A 20,107-nucleotide genomic window follows, 5' to 3' on the forward strand; every position below is an offset into this window, starting at 1 on the left:
AACCAGTACTCTCGGTCTCCTATCTGGACACAAGCTAAAGATATTTTTAAATGGATATCACACTTTTAATTTTGGTGCATTTCCCATAAGAAGGTTCTGTAAGGAAGACATTCACTCAGAACTGCTTACTTAATTCTGCAAAAAAGAAAAATATACCATATCCACAATCTCAAGTTATATTATCCCTCAAAACTAATCTAGATGTAAAAATCCAAACTGTCCAATTTTGGAATATATACCTGATGGTAGATCAGTTTAGAGTTTGCAACTCATGTTTGCAAATTAAGAGTAAACATATATACTCTTCACTAAAGAATCAGCAAAAGAAGAAAAAAAATCAAATCCAGAAATCTCAAGACTTTGCTGTTAGAGGATAAAGACATACATAAACACACATAAAAGGAATCTTCACAACTAAATTTATTAGCTACAATATCGAGAAACTATTGGTTTTAATGCTGGGCATGAAATCCAGCAAGGCTGACACTTAATAAAACAGAAAATTCACCTTTTAAAAGAACTGACCCTTCAAGAATTTTCAAAATCACATGAAACATAAGTTAAAAGTTTTAAATGAAGTATCAAAGAGTGTCATGATCTTTTCTAATTGGTTTAGTTGGGTAAAAGCCCAAATGAAAGAAATTGTGTCAGTGTTTTACTCTTTTGAAGCACACCATGATTAACATGTGTCAGTTAAGGTACGTGATGTGCATGGGAGTAATGTATGTCTACTGCCCTCATGGATGCTCCCTTAACCATTTATGCATCTATCTCTTTCCAGAAAATTTTATTTTTTCCATTGCATTTCTTAATTATCCAGAACTCTTTTTTTAAAAAAATTCAAGTAATTGTTTATAAGCAAGTCCACCGGTTTATGTAAGCTCATCAGTATCAAGCGTACTTTTACAGCTAGAAAGCCTAATAGACATTTTAAAGAACAAAACCACCAGAAAATACAATTAAAAAGCATTGAAAAAGCTGGAGAAAAATGTAGCCTGATTTTGAACTTTGTTAGGACAAACTGGTGGCAAGTACTATAGTTCACATTTTAAGGAGGTTTTTACAAGCAAAGTCTGCACCTTGAATTAACTTCATACTGTCAGCATGATGGCCCAGTAGGGACCTTATCATAATAGATCTCAAAGAAGTGCACAATTAGAGAGGACACTGAGTCATTGAGCAAAAATTACATATTGCAAACTTTTTATTATGAATGTTCTACTCCTAATCCAATTTTTACTGTTCTGATTCATTAAAAGGAAAAAAAATACATGAAGCTGTAACTTAAACACATTTTTTAGTCAGAACTGGTAATCATTTATACATGCATCTGAAAGGAGAAGCACACACTTAGACAGCAAAAGCAACACTGCACATCCTTATAAAATTATACATCAAAAAAATTATCACATCTCTCAACCAAAAGAATATAAATAAATTTTCTGAAGTACAAACTCTGACTTTGTCAGACAAAGAAGTTTGAAGAGGAAAGATTCCAGAGGCACTGTGCCTAAAAAGCAGGCAGTAAGCAGTCTGTGAAGAGCCAGTAAACAAGCCACATTTCAATACAGGCCCTTCACCAAGAAGGACAAGGACCACAACACAGGGAGGACAGAGCGGCAGAGAAGAAAATGTGAGTCCAGAACTGATCCCTAACAGGACAATATGCTAACCATACTCCCATTGGAGATCTTGATAATCACTACTCACACAGGCACACAGAGGCAGTCTTCAAAAAAATGCATAATCCCACAGGTATCCTACTGACTGTACACTGTTGCACGGGGTTGGTTTTGGGTTTTGGGGGTTTTTTTAAAGATTGTTCAAAGATTTCTCAATCATTATTATACTGCAACTGCTACACTGACACTAGGTTTATTAGGGTTCTTATGCTTTAGCACAGGTCTAGCAGCTCTACTCCCTATTTATGGGAAGATTTTTACCAAAACCTTGGGTTACACACAGAAAACAAGAGCTGCATAATAAGGAAAAAATATCCCTATCTGGAAATTGAAGCAAAAAAGAGGAAGTTCAGCAACTCACACATTTAAGTCCATCCTAGTGAAAATCCCCAATTATTATTTGCAGCATATCTGCACAACATAAAGCCTGGGTATAAGTGTATTGCCACAACCACAGTCTGAAGAGGACAAGGGTACAGCAACATTTACAATATCCCTGTGATCTGTTATACACATTGCCCTAACACAGGTACTCTTTCAGTTATGCACATTCAATCACAGAGCAAATGCCCACTTCTGCTGTATGCATGCACTTTCAAGGACATTCAAGCTCTTGTACATCTTTACCTGGACTTGCAGAGGCCTACTTGCCTACATATTAGCCAGCTTAAGTCAGAAGACTCAATAGCAATAAAACAAAGTGGAGAAAGATATGTGGGATAAATCTGGATCTTACAGCTGACACTCAAAACTTACAGCTGAGTCTGGGTATTAAGTCTCACTTGTAAAGCACAAAGTGGAGAAAATTAGTCATATATTCCTGAAATAAACATCTTCACTATTTTCACAATAGTTTTAATGCAGGTGAACATATCAAATAAAACTAAAATCTTCACCTCACCTGAAAACATCCACTCCTCTTGTAACAGCTTCACTTATAAGTGCTTCACCCTATTTCTCACGACATAATCCTCCAATACCCTTACACAGAAAGTATCTTCATTTACAACACAGTGGTAGTCATTCCTTAACCATGAAGTTACAGCTAACTGCTTTCCAATCAATTTCTAAAAATATCAATAATCTTCCTATAGACACAACTTATCTCCTAAAGTGACATTTTATTTCAGAAAAGAAAATTTAAAAAAAAATCAAGAGCACAAAGATACTTTTTCTAAGCATTTAACTCCTGAGCCATTTTCGAAAGAAATCTTGGGCAGATAGTCCCCTTTGAAAACTTTGTATTTTAAAGTTGGGATTTCTGAACAAAATCCTATAATTTGAAGTTTAAGCCAACATTTCTAAACTAAGGAATTTTCAAAACATTTTCTACACTTCTTCCTATGCTTCACATTCAGAACAGCACAATAAATTGCACGCATATCAAACGCACTTTAATCTGAGCCTTGTTTAAAAGTGCCTTCAAATGCACTACTTCGGAAGAAGAAAAAGCTATGAAAACATACTGATTCAGTCTTATTAAATTAATACCAACTTAAATTGTTGCAGAAAGCACAGGCAGTAATATTGTATTGTATAGCAGTAGTCATTAAGACCCCATATTCTTTCACTTGCCCAAACTACAGAATGCAAAAGCCTTTTAGGACCAAACACAACCTTTAACCATCTTTCAGGCAAAACTGATCAAATTTATTCTTTTTAGAGCAGCTAAGATAGTTCAGTGTTTTTCAACCGAAAAATACCCCCCTCCAGCTGAAAACATTTTAAAAATCTATTCTGTTGGGATGCTCTAGTACTTGAATGCTGTGCAACAGTGACGAGTTTAGTACCTTCTTGTCTTAGGAAACCACTGTGTTCCACCACTATGAAGAGCTGCTCAAATCCACTTCAGCTGCAAGGCTCTGCATGGCTGTGCTCACGTGCTACACTGAGACTGGGCAGGCTCTCTGCTGATCTACAACATATTTCCCCTTCGTGGACAGGACTGCTGGGCTTGGTGTGGATGCAAGCTCAGCCATGAGACAGCTAAGGAGCTGCCATCCTAGGACTGAGAAATGCTTGGCATTGTCTTAAATATCAGCTGGGTGCTATCAGGAGAATAGCTAGAACACAGGGGAGGAGGAAACCAGAAGAGGAATTGGAGTTCAGAACAGGAACAGAAAAAGAAATTGCAGAAAGAAAAAGACAGATGTGTAAGGTGCTGATGGGTAGGCAGAGAGCCCCAAAGACTCAGACACTACAGCATGCAGAGCTCAGAGCCTGGACCCATCCATTCTGGATTTTCCCATGATTTTGTTCAATGGACCAGGGACCACTGTCAAGATCTCTCTCTATCCTCTTTTAATTAATGACACAGAAACTAGAGAGAAAACATGTCTAGCTAAGATGTTTAAATGCCACATATGTAAACCAATTTTATGTCTGTCCATAAAGGTTTGCATTTTTTTTTAACAATGCTGAGGGAGCCACACACAGATTTTTAGAAGTGCCTTCTGCTTGAAATATTTCATGAGTCTATGGAGAAGCATTAACTATTCACAGCTGCAAATTAAATGAAGGTATTTATGTTATGAAATCCTAAGCCAGTGTCTCAGTTTCTCTATTTGTAATGCATGGTTGTCATTTCAGTGAGGCAATATTAAAATGTAATTTTTCAAAAACGTATTATAAAGCCCTTCCATGAAACTATAATGAAGAAATTGGAGAGAACACATTAATCCTGTATTTGCCTATAATTTTGGATAGCATGATCTGAAAAACAGGATTAAAAAAGAAAAACCTCAGTGTGAGAACACCATGAAACCTCTCTAACCAATAAGACCAGAGTGCTCTGGGGAAAACTATTTGATCAAAAAAACTGTGTAACAGTGACATGTATATGGAACCTGAGTTAGGATGGGAAAGAAAGCCTTCATTCCAGCACTCCTTGAATTCAGACTCCCTTGAGTTTGCAATTTTAATGGCCACTGAAGCAGGGTTTTATGTATTGAGGGAGGGGTTTGTTTGCAAGAAAACTTCAAACGCTCATTTAAACAGTGACCTATACCCCTCCCAGTTTATGAACTGAAAATTACACAAGTCTAACATCGCAAGACAAAAACTAAGCATCAGGAAGAACAATGAGGTGACCCAAAACGTCACTTTTCCATCTTAAATTGCAGGAGAAGAAATGAAACACAGCAAAAAGAAAACCCCAAACAAAAACAAACCAACTAACCATAAGAATACCTTAGGCAAAAGAAGAGAGGCATTCTGGGAGTACAGGGGAAAAAAAAGGCTACCTGGAGTGTCTTGCACTTACCTAAACCCCCCCGTCTTCAGACAAAACTTTAGTTCTCAGCATAACATGCCTATATTAACACTGGAATCCTTCATGACTTGATGGAACAGAGTTGCTCCTCTCCAGGATTAGGTACTAAGCCAACTCAATGCTTCTCACACTGAATTTAAAAAAATTTAAACTTCTAATAGTTAAGATTTTAAAGCATATTTTATATTAAAGAACCAATAAGTGAAGGATATGACCATATCAGCAGTGTTGCATAGATTTCTATCACTTCAAACCTCAAATTCAGATTAGATTCTCATAACAGATGTGTAATTACAAAGTATCACTAGGAGTCCCATTCCTACTCAAGGGACACATTTTAATTAGTAAACTTGCCATTTTTAATTCTGATTTTTTGCCCATTTTACTTTACCAGTTTGGCAGTTTCCACAGAAGTCAGACTGCTGTCAGGAGCAGGACCTGGCAACATTTCCCAGGAATGACAAGGCCTTGCTGTGGAACCCATTCTATTAGCAGCTGTCTATCTTGTTTTAAGATAGCACCCTTACCACCCATATCCTTACCACCACTGGAATCTCACCTCTGAGAGGAAAATAGAGAAGAGAAAGAAAGAAAAGAAAGAATTATGCTGTGGGCAGAACCGTGGCAGTTGCATTCATACAGAAGAAACACACCACGAAAGGGAACTTTGTATTGCAAACCAAGGCAAAATTTGATATGTCTCCTGGGCTCGACGCTACAAAGCATGAGGGCAACGGATTAAGCAAGAGTATTTTCACTTTTTTTCTTGTTTCAGTATTAGTTTAACACTGACAACTGAATTATTTTGAATGGTCTTCACACATAACAATTTCAGAAGCTTACCTTCTAAGCAAAATCTGTCATTCTCTGCGGTCTTATGCACCTTTTTCTTTTCCAGTAAAAACAGTCACAGATACCTCAGAGTGTCACTACAATTATTAGTGACTATGAGTTTTCACAGAAAACATGTTCACTGCCAAAATATTCATATCTCAGAAGGATCAAAACATACCCACACAATTTTATAGCATGCCATGGCAAGAGCAACATTACAGGGATGTGAGCTCATTCTGACCCTGTATTAATCAATAAAATAGACCATCCATTCATTCTATAAGCTGCAAGTCAAAAAGGTAGATATTGAATAAACCTCACATAAAACTTCAAAGTTTTGCTTAATTAGACAGGAAAGGGAGGTTATGCCATCTTCCACAAAACTCTGAAGCTTTTAATAAATAGTAAGTTATATGATGAGTGAGGGATAAACACGCTAATTCCACAAACAGAATTTATATTAACAGGACAATTAAGTAAAACTTTACTGTTTAAAGTGTGTACTGATTCTCCACACCAAAATAAATGGCACATTCTTTTCATTAAACTCCTCTCACTCAACAACCCCCTATGAACCTGGTGAAACCAATATTTTCCTGACACAGCCCTACTCAAATCAGGCCAAGAAGGCTCAGTGCATGACCTACTTCATGTTAGCAGTCTTCTCTTACCAGTGAACAAACAGATGACAGACAGCTGTGGTGAGCAAACTCTGGGATACACACTTAAAAAAAAAAAAAAAGGACTGGGCACAAAAATGCTGAAATACACAACCAATACATTATTCTCACATTTGGCTCCCTGGACACCTACTCAAGAAAAAGAGGAAATAATACCAGACAGAACAGAACATATTTGCTATAACAATACTGCATTTCTTCTCTACAAGCACAGTATTAATGACAGGCTATCTGGACTGACAGACCAGGGACAGAAGAACACGGCATGGTCTGCACACCAGAGGCTCTTCCTCTCTGTGATGCTTCCCTCTCTTGTCCACCTTCTCCCTGCCTATCAGAGGTGCATGCCTGCTCCACTGGGGCCTGGGCACAGACTCAGCCTTTCCATACAAAGAACAAAACCCACACATGTAGAAATGGCACACATCTAACTACCTGAACATGTGTATGGGCTGTCTGGCCTTTGTTAGGATAGACAAAAGCAACCCATACTTTGCCAAGGGTAACCTAACACTGAAGCTTGGGCTTCAGGTGTCATAAATACCAAGATTTACATTTTCAGTCTTTCCAGATTTTACCTCCATGGTTGACAAAAGGAAGTCTGAGGGCTGACAGTGCTTGCCAGCACCAAAGTTATGGCCTAGATATTGCTAGAAAATTAAATAATTTCAATTGTTCATATAAACAATTATTTAATATTGTTTAATAAACAATTATTAAAAGCATTTGCAAACATCTCGCTTATTGTTAAAGATGCAACCTAATCAAGAGATTACCTGTTTGTTTAGTTTTACAAGTATCTATTTCTTCAGATCCCTTTGAATTCATTCTTCACTGAAGTACCAGACTTCTCAGGGAAAGAGAAAGATTTTGTATAGTGAAGCATTTGGGATGTCAGTAAACAGCACTATAGAAAATTAACTTTTAGAGGGACACTAAGAGAATAAAGAATGGTTACCTCTGTTTTGGCCTCAGACTTTGAGATGAACTTTCAATCCTCTACTCTGAAATTTCAGCTGTGCCTCTAACATAAAAGCATAGCACCTGCTTCAAGCAGTGGTGAAAAATGAGAACCAAGTTACTCAGATAAAGCTGTAACTCTTGATAAATTTGATTTCTGTCCCTTATTTACATATGACAAGTTTGTTCTGTACAGGTGTCATCCTATCAGCAAGACACAATGCATTTTATCATCTAAGTTAATATGTTATTTGCAGCCTGAATTCAAAAAGCATGAGAAAAGCCATATTAAAGAGATCAAAACATTGCTAAGACTACAGCAAGAGTTGTACAAAACCTAACAGAATAGTGTGATTTGATCATAAATGTCACCCTTCTTTTCAAGAAGATTTTGAGTTTGCCCTCAAAGCTGCATTAATATGATTAACATCTCATTTTCATGTCTGCAGCATCCACAGACTCTCAGAACTCTTACAGTTGGAGTGCAGAGCCAAATAAAGTGAGAGCTCTGAGAAGGTGCACATACCCATAAGCAGGAATCCACAGAAGCAGAGCTTCTTTAGGGAAACAAATGTCTACTGAACTATGTAGTACCTTTCCAACTGTTGTTTTGCTCAATTATGCAGAGGAGAAACATACTTCACCATGCAAACAAGGTACCTGATATTCCTAAAACTACTAGTCATTCCTAAAACAAAGCTACTCTTTGCCCATAGACACTGACAGAGAAAGTATTTCAGATGTAAATACGCACAATCAAAAATCATGTAGGATGTGTTCCACTTCATACCAGTGGGGATGAAGCCTCTAGGTGCTAACAATACAAGATGTGTTACATAAGACTATGCACTTATTTTTAGAAGCACATTACAAAATTAAGTACTGCACTGGAATCTGTTGCAGAGCCATGGACAGTTGCATCAATAGGCACAAAGAACAATTGCTCAGCTGGAGCTGAATATTAGGTTCGATTCAGACTGAAGCTCTCTCCTGACAGTCCCAAAAATACTGAACCATCTGAGACTATAAAGCTTAACTTACATTCAGTAGATAAACAAAAAACAAACCAAAACACAAAAGCCCTACTAATCATAAAGACCTTTGATATGAGTAGAAGAATTAATAAAAGTTAGCTTCTTAAAGATTTGTTCTGCTTTTTAATACTTGAACCATGATAACCCTCGACTTCCTTCTTTTCCACATCTCTTTGTGACTTTCCCCCCACTTCAGGGAAAAGAGTTGTGGTGTGGACACTCAAAGTCTGCCTGTGTTTACAGGATCCTTAACCAGCTGCCATCCTAGCAAATACATACCTGTAGGTCATGTCTGACCATTTCTTTTACAAGAAGTTGCACTACTCTGAAATTCCTTCCTTCACCTAGACACAATTTTATGACGTCTGTAGGACCATATTTCCAATCTTAATTTCTCCTTCTGAGTTCTGTTTCCACCTAGAAGCATATTTATATAAATTCAGTTAAATGCTTAACTTTTGAGTTAACCCAAAGCTGGATTATCTATATATATCTGACTTATTTTATATTTTTATGTTTCTTACAAACATAAATTAATCCATGAAGCACATTCTACTATCAACAGTTTATTCATTCACTACCACCAACAGTTTACTCATTTGCAGCCTCTGTTACTCCTCTCCAGGCCCTCTCCTAAGTACCAGGGCCTGTGAAGTACCTTTAGTCTACTAAGTTTTAAAATACACTGCTCAAAATGGTTTTGCTTTAATAACTGGACTCAGCAGATGCAGGTATTCATTAGTATAGCAACAGCCAGCAGCTGGACACTGGAGTACATTGTTAAGGGGAAGCTAAAGATGCCTGCTCTTAGTGAGCCACTCCTTGTTACCAACCTATACTTGGCCATCCCAGTTTTCAAGACTTGCTGAACTCTTGCTATAAAATCTAATTCAGACTAGTGCAAAATTGAATCTACCCTGTGGACTGTAAAAGAACTGCCAGTTGCTTAAAAAAATCATTTAAACTAGTTATATGTCTTTCAGAGACAATAAAAGATTAGGATCACAGCTAATATTTGAGAGTTTGCAATTCCTAATTAAAATACTAATCCCAATGAAAATACTACTTGCCATCAACCATATACTGCCAGTATTCACAACATACACTGACCTAAGCTTAGCTCAAAAGAGCACGAAACTTCTGAAAACTAAATTTATCCTTGCAAGAAATTTTGAAAGTCCCTGTTCCATCATAGATGTCTCCCAACATTTATGTTCTTGCCTAATTAAATTTCCAGGAAACTGGGGGAAACAAAACATGTATTTATTGTCCAAAACATATCATCCTGAAATTTCCAAAATCAAAACACAAAACACACACAAGAGAAAACCCAAAAAACCCCAAAGAAGCAAAAAAAAAAAAAACCTAACTCCATAGCACAGTAGCAAAGGAACCTGAATTCCAGAATTTACTTCCACTGCCACCATGAAATAAAAAGTGATACTGACTTACTCGCGTGTGTAATGCTGATCTTGATCAATTTCATCTTACTGGAAATGTGCATCCACATCCAAAAAACAAGTCAACAAATTAAGACTTCAACATAAGGTACCTTTCTACTTTATGATAGTGCTTTTGACATATTAGGAATAGTATCAAGACCAGTACCAGCACTGCAATAAATAATCAAACATCTCATTAAAAAGATTTTTTGAGTCAAGCAGTTTTACAGATGGACATAGTATTACAAGGTACTTTAACATTCAGAATTGCTCATCATCTTGTCAACTTTCAAAAGTTGACACTGCTTACAGCTGATTTCTATTTGAAAACCTTTCAGATTCCCACTTCTCCACATAACAATACATGGTACAAATATTCAAGAGATGACATTCTTCTATACATTTTTAGCTTACTTGGTCATTACATAAAATATGAGCTTCACAGCTATTTTCCTGTTTTACAACTTTTTCAAAAAATAAATATTTATATGCAACAAGTACTTTCTCACAAACCTCATCACTATTGAATGGTAAAAGACTTCAAGCATATACCCAAACAAGTCCCCTACACAGCAGAGCAACAGAAGGAAGATTGGCAGACATTTTTTCCACCATTATAATTCTCTGGCAACATTTCCTTCGCAAGAATAGTTTTCACGATTCAAATAAAAAATGCTTACAAGGAATAGTCATTCTGCCCCAAACAATGCAAGGTTTTCATAAGCTGGAAGGGGAAAAATACTATTCCAGTGAAGCTCAAAGCAAAAACTCAGTCATATAGACAGTAAGACAAGTACAGAGTTCACTGACACAAGCATTAGTTGCTGATTTTACACCACGACAGGCATTTTCTGACAATCCTTTTACAGAAAAGATAATATATGATATTACAATATCATTGTCTTGTTACAAAGACAGCTTTAGAAAAACTTGCTTGCCAAGACATTGCCTACAAATCTAAATGTTAACATTTTAAAATTAAAAATAGTTGGCCATAAAAAGTCCAACTGACTCTTTTTGGTGCATAAAAACTCCCTGCTATTGTTTCCAAATGCACACATATTCAGATTGCAGTGAAAATGGCAATGCCATTCTGAAACACGTAAGGACAAACTGCCACCTACTGAACTTGGTATAGGGCCATTCTGGGGGGGTTAACATTGCTTTTTTGCTAACCATATGTACTAACTGCTACTGGCATGTGGCTGCACAGAAGTCCTGAACCAGAGAAGTGAAACATAAGAAACCATTATCCTCTTACTGCAGACTAGAACTTGGCTATGAATTGGTTAAATGACTTACCCAGAGTAACACATCACTTCAGTAGGTAACTCACACAGAAAGCATGGTCCAACTCAGCCCACTGGATTACTGCCTGCTCAGCAACACCAATGCAAAGCAAGAGTTTCCATTTTATGTACCACAAATACAGCAGCCTTTTATACCAGTTTTCAGTTTAATAAACTACACCTTTTGATGAATAACTTGACCACAGCAAACTATTTTCAAACATAATTGATCGATCTCAAGCACATAAAAAATCTGAAAGCAGGATTTTAAAAATGCTTCTGAAGTTCAATAAACCAAAACAAAAAAGGAAAAAAATCCCAAGTGACATGGGGTGAAAATTAATACTTAAAAAATATCACCCCATAAATTATCCCAAATCAAAAGGGAAACAGGAAGAAACAATGGTTTACTTATTACTGAATTTCTGATTAACAACTCTTACATTTCAATTTAACAAGAGAGAGATGTGTCTGAAAAAAAGTCTTCATTATAATAAAATTTAACCTACCAGCATAATTTGAAAGGAATCCTCCTAGGAAATGTAGAGTTGTGAAATTATATGTATTAGCACTGCAAAAAGCAATCAGATGGCAGAGTAACCAAGACAGGGGGAAAAAATAATGCACACTTTTCTGTAATGCTACTGATTACCAGTGCTACAAATTAAGGGTTCTCAGTAACCCCTTTGGACAAAAAACACTTATACCTTGACTTGGAGCCTATTACACAACCAGAGCAGAAAATGAGCTAGTGCACACCACCACAACAAAAATATTCTATTTTATTAGAGTATTAAAAATGAAATATAAAACATATATTATAAGCAATATGAACATTTTATGGCTGGGTTTTTGGGTTTTTTGTTAGGTTTTTTTTTCATTTTTGCACACAAATACAAAAATATTTTCAATCCTACAAAAGAATCTCTTGTTGATTAGCACAGACCATGCTTGGTACATACACACCTGCTCCAAAACCAAAATAATTCCACAAGGACAATTTAAAATGTCCTACTGTGCAGTATTTTCATTTGACACAATTCCTCCTACACTATTACAATGCTCAATAAAAGCATAGTTAGCTGTCAAAATACACCATCCATCCTGAAAACTCACGCACAAAGTTAACCATCAGCATGTAAGTAGGTGCTTTTAAGTCATGGAGACTACACACAAACTTTCAAGTGTTCATATGCTCAGGTGCTCTTTTCCAGGAATTGGGGTCAGGAGACCAACAGGACACACACAAACATAGCACCTATGTGCTAAAGCATATCTGGAAAGAAAAAAAAAAGAGGGGAAAAAAAAGGCCAATTCTACTCAGGAAAGACAACTGAAACAAGTTATATTGAATTGTTCAGTCCAGTGCAACTGAGACATAAATTTAAAGCAAATATATTAGCAGATCTCTGCTGTATAGCAGAATGCTCACATACTTTTTTTTACTTATGGCTCAAAAGCTCAGATAAAGCAAATTTAACCTAACTTCAATTTCTATGCTTTAGTCAATCGTTGAAATTTACATACACACTGTATTAAGAGTAATTTTAAATGAGAAAAACTGGATCATTTACAGAGCAATCATTTAAATCTGTGGTAAAAATACTGATTTGACTTCCTAAGGTAATGTACTTCTATAGAAACTGGTAAAGGGCTTTCTATTTAAGCTAACATTTATAAACACGTACAAGAAATGTGGCAAATACTCTGCCATGAATTTAGGAATTTTTCTTTTTTTTCTTTTTAATAACACATTTTTAAGGTGCCTTTTATTCAAGCAAACTATAGCTTTAAGACAAGACATCATTTTAAAAGTTAGATGCAGGGGTCTACTTCCTTTTGAATAAAATTCTGTACTCGGTGCACTTTCTATACTACTTCATAGGAAAACAAGCCATTCAATATTTTGCTTTAGCTTCCAGATAAAGTCAGAAAGCCAGGTGACAGAAACCTCTGTTTTAATTCAATTATGGTGCATTTTTAAGTTCTATTCACTTCCTGAGTTCATAAAAAGATGAAGGTAGAAGATATGTTTGAATAAACAAAGTTATGATATAAGGCCCCTTTAAAACCATAATGAGGTTACAACTTAGCAATTGCAATACTACAGACCTTGCATTAATGTGAATATTACGGTAATTTTTAAGAAAGCTACAACAAAGACTTAGAAAGTAATAATGTTCCTAATTTCAAAGCTAATCTCTATCCAGACACAAATGCATTTAGAAATACAAAAATAAACCAGAAATACTTTCTGAGATCTGTTGGTCCACTGCGGGCACACAGAATTTTCATATGAAGTGACTGAGGTAAAGACCAAAATTTTCAGGTGGAAACAGACGCTTAAGGCAAAATTTTTTAGCATCAAACTTCAGGACACACTAGCTGTCCTATTTTTTCCACTAAATGACAATTATCTAAAACTAGAATCTGTTAAAGAGAATTCAAATCTGTTTTTTAATATAAATTTCTGAGGTTTCTTTATTTTCAGTTTTAGCCAAGGGCTTTTCTTTCATTTCTTGATAGAACTGACAAACAAATAGGTTGCAATAACAATGACTACTTTGACAGCAATATTAAGTTTCTAGAAGAGATGTGTAGACAAGGTTTATCTACTACTACGCTCTTAGCTTTATCAACAGCTTCCTGAAAATGAAACGGAAATACACTTGCAAGTCAAGTCAGTCAGCTCTTGATAAGTGAGTATTCAAATCCCTTTCTAAAATCAGAAGCAGTCAACACCTTGAAGTTTAGCATATCAGCTCAATACTCAACATAAAGAACAGTGGAAGTGGGGGACAAAAAAGAGGAAAAAATGTATGGGACAGATATATCATGTTCAAGTTCACAAAGCTTGATCCTGTGACCCATGTTCTATTAATGTGTCATTTTAAGAGAGCTTAAAGTACATCAACACATACACAACAATTCTTCCAGATCCAAAGGAAGACACCTTTGCAATATACACTTCTACAATTACTTTGCTCTTGCAGGTCTTCACAAGTCTTAACAGTTTGAAACAAATCCAAGTTTCCCAAAACAAAATTTTCCAATAACAGATATGACAGCAGGTTTGATCATCTATTTTTCCCCAGCAGAAGAGTTAAGACTAGCAGGCAGTCACCAGCACCAGATGCTGCTGGTGTTCGGGCACCCAGGAGCGTCTCCTTCACACACTCAAGTCACAAACACAAATATATTTATGAAAGATACACAGAAAGTTCTTCTCCTCCCCTGGGGATAAAACACAAAAGTTGGAAACAACTTTTTTCCCTGATAAAAGAGACAGCAGAAATTAAACATGCTTGTGTGAGGTTTGACTAAGCAGCAGAAGCAAATACCACCTTACACAAGCATATTTTAATTTTCCCACACTTCAGAGCTTCCAAAACAAAGTTACTTGTAACTTCACCAACAAAAGCCCACCGTAAAACCGAGAATACCCATTAGCTGGTACCTTGTTTTCACCAGGAGCATACAAACGCTAACCAGACTGCTAACTCTGACACTTGCATCTTTCCCCACCGGCCTACTGTCCCCCTCCTCTCCCTAACCTGTCACCCTGTGCCACCTCCTCTCCCAGCACGGGTCAGGTTCACGCCAGAGCTTGTCATCGCCGCCCAGGCGGGCAGGGGAAGGCTGATTCCTTCCTCCGGCGACCGTGCTCTGTCCCTTTCAAGTTTGTTTTACAAACACGTCCGAGGGAAAGCCAGAACCTGTTTACACACCGCCTTAACCACCGCCAGGAGGAGAGTGAAACAGGCGCAAGCAAAAAAAAAAAAAAAAAAAAAAAAACGGAAAATAATTTTTCAAGTGAAAGCCAGCCAGTAGCACCCCCGTCTCACCCCCTTTCTCCGCCCGGGGCCCGCGGTGCAGGCCGCACGGCCGCTCGGCGGAGCGCGGGGCCGCCGCAGCCCCGGCCGTGGGCGGCAGGTTCCGCTGCCCCGGCGCCGGGCCCGGGAAAGGCGGCGGGCGGGGGCCGGGCGGCCGTGCAGCCCCGGGGGCCGGGCTCGGAGGGACGGAGGAAGCCTGGGAGCAGCCGGCGGGGCGGCGGCGGGAAGAAGCCGTTCGGGCGGGCCGGGCGGGCCGAGCGGGCCGCAGGGCGAGCTGCCAACGGCGGCCGCAGGGATGCGGGGCCCAAACACTGCCGGGCCGCGGCCTCGCCCGGCCCCGGAGCGGCGCCCGGGGGCCGCCGCCGCCCGCGGCCGCGGAGGAGGGCAGGGGGCGGCAGGCCGGGCCGGGCCTGCGGCTGCGCCCCCGGCTTGGGCGCCGCGCGTCCCCCCGCTCCCCCTCGGAGACAAAAGCAAACGGAAACCCGGTGGGACGGCCCCAGGCCCACCGAGCCCGCCGAGGGCCGCGCCGCCGCCCGGGCCTCCCACATCGGGCCGCGGCCGAGACGGCGGCGAGGCCCGGGTCGGCGGCGGGGCCGGGTCGGGGCGGCCGGGGCCGGACTCACCGCATGAATTTTCTTGTCCCGCGAATCCAAGATGGCTGAGTATCCAGCACGGAGGATGCTGGGGGAGCAACCTTTACCCTCTGACCCGGCCGCCGCCGTGACCCCGCCGCCGCTCGTCCCGGCCGCCAGCGCCGAGGGGCGGGGGCAGCGCCGCCGCACCGCCCGCAACGGCCCGGCCCTGCGGAGCGGCTGAGGGGGACGGGGAGGAAGGGGAGGAGGAAGGAGTAACGAGGCTCCCTCGGCTGCGCTCCCTCCGCCTCCCGCGGGAGACGCGGCCCAGTGCTGGGGGCAGGGCCCGCAGGCCGCGGGGCTGCCGGATGCTGCCGCTCTCCGCCGGCCCCGCTGAGTCGCTGCTGGCCGGGGGCGCGCCCGGCTCAGATCCCGTTCTCTGAGGGGAGAGGGCGACGCGCAGGCCTGGAGCGCCGGGCCAGAGCGGGACGTGGGGCTGAGCAGGGTCGGGGCGCAGCGGGGCTCCCCGATCCTCTCCTCGCCCTGCACCCCCGGGCTGCCGGGGCCGCTGCAGACCTACCCCGGGTGGACGCGCTCCCGTGGGAAGCGCCCCAGCTTCCAGAGGGGGCGTCCCAGCCCCCGTGGCCCTGCTCTGTCAGCTCCCTTTGAATTGCAGAGGGCAGAAGGAGCGACCTGGCCTCTCTGTTATCCTGGGGAGGTTTAAGGTCAGGAACGACCCCACGATGGGGTAAATTGTGTCAAGGTTCCTGTTTTCTCTGCAGTGTGATAGCAGTGGAGAGAGAGGTCCAGCTGTCCTCTTGGTGTGTTAATAAAGTGGAAAAGCATTTACAAGATGACCCAAGTGGATTTTTAATTTATCAACCCTCAAAACATGTGTGTTATAGCAGTGGCTTGAATACAGCAAGAACTGATGCACAAAACACTCATGCAAATAATCCCCTTGAATTCAATGAGACTGTCAATGGTATAAAAGCTAAGCCTGTGCACAAGTGTTTACAGGATCATGGCCAACATAATTGTGAACTGGCTGCTCTGCTCCATCAAAAAAAACCCAATGGCATGACACCTTATTTGGGTTCTAAAATCAACATAAAGTTTAAAATTTCAAGCAAAGAGATGAGCAGAAATAGCAGGTTTCTTTCAATAGTTTCACACGTGTGCTTTCTTTTCGGGTTTGATTTTGAACCTCCAAATTGAATTTAGAATTACTGAAGAATTCAGCAGGTTACACAACACTAATGTTTTATAGATAAAGGTACTACAGTAACATGTCTGTCAATATAAATATGTTTTAAGGATAAAAGAGCAGTCTTCCTTTTAAGCCAGGAGACCAGTTTCTTAATGCGACCAGCTTTAGTTTTGTGATGAGCATGGCTGAGTGTCATTGAAATGAATGTGTATATACACCATCCAGGAAAGCACTGCATTTTGTTATTCCAATCATGAACCTTTCCTTTGTGACAAATTCATGCATTTGCTAGAATTAAACCATTAGACGGTACCAAAAGTGACATGCTGTTTATAGTAGGAACTTCTGGACCACTTTTGTTGTTCAGTCTGAAAAATCATACATTTCCTCTTTTACCACAAGTCAAATATAAAAGCAGTACTTTTAGACTGAAAAATACAATCAATGTTATTAAGCTTCAGTGTTATTAAGTAAGTGTTTAAATAGTCTGATTCTTTTATATCTGTTTATAAACATTTTGCTTCATTATATTTCATTTCACACATTAGTGGTCTGAGTTTCTTTTTAAAAACCGATTTTCATTCCATTTTCCCAAAGAGAAGTCATTTAAGACAATTCCCAACAATATGATGCAAGTAAATTAAGAACCTGATATTGTCATTGCACCTACATGGACTGATCTCTCTGTTCATTGCAAAATTACAGTTTACATGCAAATTAATTGGCATTTATAGGACAAGAAGCTTGAATAGCTCAACAGAGCTAGTAATGGGAGAAAAAATGTGTTATCTTGTGTTAGACTGGTTAGCTTAGTATAAACAACCTAATCAACACTCACAATATGTGTAAATTGTGATTTAAATTCTGTTAATTTAAAAAATCTAACCTGTCCTTCTGCTTAACTCTGTGTTTTGCTGAGGAAGTTCATTACTGAAGCTGTAGTAGCTGTGTATTCTACTTCCTCTTTTGTTTTCTTAAAGAAAGTGAAAGCATTTAGTGTTTTAATGTGTTAAAATAACATCCAAGGCCACCAGCAAAGAAGGTGTATTGTCAAGTATGTGTTCATACATTTGCTGCTTTTAGTCTTGACTCAGTACATTTTGCTACAAAGGTGAGGCCTCTTTCCCATAGTTGTGTCTGCTTAATTAAAGAGGTGCCCTGAGTTCATGTAACACAAGGACTGCTAATTTGTGTGTACTGTCCTAATCCATTTTGAACCATGTATGGTACAGTTTTACCTCCTTTTTTAAGTCTTTGTCTACAAACTGATATGCATCTGTTGTTTTTATTCTCATTTAATCAATGGTCTCTTACTATTGACTTATTTCACAGGCTAGGCTGATACACATCCATCTTCAATCAGTGTAAGAATGCCTGTGGGAGTCAATCTGAAAACTTTTGTCTGTAGCAGCACAGGTGAAGGAACTAGAAAGCAGGATTACAGAAAACCTGTCCTGCAGTCAACAATCCACGTGGTGCCATTGACACAGCCTTCCACCTGAAGTTCCTGAGAGCTGGGCCCTGAATGTGCATGTTCTGAAGCACTCACAACACTTGTCTGCCAGCCGTGTGAACTTCTTGGCTAATGCTTCTGCTAATACCTACAGAAGGCTAAAAGCCTACAGCACTTTGCTGGCAGGTTTGGGAAGAGGTCAACAAGAAAGTCAGGTGTGCTTAGAATGCCCAAATGCTTTATGGATTTCAGTGTTCATTGGGAATTCTCTGCAGTTTTTACGAGGCTTAGCTCCAGAGAGTTTGTCAGTGCACAGCGACTCAAAGCATCACCAACAGATGTGGGCGATGCAGTCGCAGAAGTGGGAGAAATTGCCCAGAGTATGTGTAGGGCAGGGTTAGGCTATTCCACTTTTCCAAAACATGAAATTAAATTAATCATAGTAAGACCACCGTCCTCAGTTATGAGTGGAGGCAGAACATGGTAAATTAGCAACCTTATAAGCAATTTTTGAATAGAACAAAAAAGTTAATTGGAATGCAGCAGGGGTCATTCTTTCTCCCGCCTATGTATTGTCACCATATTCTTCAGGAAAAACAAATACAGTGCAATCACCTAGAGCAAGAGTTGGTAGCTTTTCAGCAGTGGTGAAAAAAGGTTGTGTTTTTCTTTCCCAGATTACAGATTAAGTCCCTTGGAAGAAACAACTTGAATTGCAAAGTGTGTTTTATCAGCTAAAACAGTGAAATAGTGCTTTGGCATAAAGCAGAGGCTTCTGTTTTCTGCTGGGTTTACAAATGTGAGTGTGAGACTCATGACTTTGAAGCTGCAGCTTCTCCCTAATGTCTTTCTTACTTAATGATGTTCAAAAGTCTCTCTGTCGCTTTTTTTGGAAGGTTGTAGAGTTACAGCACTGCACTGCATTAATCATTGCCCTAGAAGAACGTGGCAGATTTTTTTCATTAGTATAGCCTATCTGATATTTTAAATATTTCTGTAACAGAAGGATAAAGGTATGTCAAAATGTACACCAAATCTAGAGATCTCACCACAGAGAGGTATTGACAACACTTTTTTTTTCAAGAATAAAAGTACTGAGACCTCACATTTTTTAGTGTATTTACTCGTAGTTCTCAACTATTACACTGAAATTGAGCACAAAATATTTAGATTTGTGCAGATTTGGTTGGTTAGTTTGACTTGCAAGTTAGTTTCCAGTTGCTAGTGTATTTAGGAAAGGTAAGGGAAGGATCAGCTGTTTCCATGGCACTGTCCTTATCTATCCTTTCACTCCTACAGGGGATTTCCAGGGATGGCTGCTGGCAAGGGAAGCCCTAGAAGTGCAGCTCAATTACTATTTTAGCATTAAAATGCATCACAAGGTATCCACACAGATGGCTTCTCATCTGCTGGATTTGTAGTTTCCAGGAGGGAATATTGGGAGCAGAAGTATCTTTATCTCAGTCTTTCATATTTTTACTACCAGGGAACCCTTTCTCAGCCTTCTGCTCCAGTGCCTTCAGTGTCTGATTTAGTGCTAATTATAACAGAGTATCAGGGGGAAAAAAATACCAAATTTAAAAAGAAGTCTGCCAATTCTGGAAAGTAATATGACCCCAAAGAGGAGATAAAATGTAGCATTTTCCCAAAATAAGATGCTTCACATTGCTGTACAGCAACTAAGAAGTCTGCCAGAGTGCTAGTAAATGAGAGGATAAATCAAGAATTAGAGATAGCAGTTTCAAGTGTTTGTTCAGACAAAGAGAAGAATAATGATGCAGATGGAAATATGTTTTCCAGGGGAGAGAAGCGTTAGAGACACAAGCCAGTGCCAGAGTAGGTGCTGA

General features: G+C 39.6%; 1 protein-coding gene across 1 annotated transcript in view; it reads right to left on the reverse strand.

Annotated features, from left to right (window-relative positions):
* Window positions 1-15,773, reverse strand: part of CNOT2 (CCR4-NOT transcription complex subunit 2) — an 85,733-nt gene extending 69,960 nt beyond the window's left edge. The window contains exon 1 of the mRNA XM_030960798.1: window positions 15,649-15,773. The gene's annotated coding sequence lies outside the window, so the exon portion shown is untranslated. The remainder of the gene's footprint in view (window positions 1-15,648) is intronic.
* Between the last annotated feature and the right edge of the window lie 4,334 nt (window positions 15,774-20,107).

The sequence above is a fragment of the Camarhynchus parvulus genome, chromosome 1A (genome assembly GCF_901933205.1).
Source record: "Camarhynchus parvulus chromosome 1A, STF_HiC, whole genome shotgun sequence".
NCBI classification, from domain to species: Eukaryota; Metazoa; Chordata; class Aves; order Passeriformes; family Thraupidae; genus Camarhynchus; species Camarhynchus parvulus.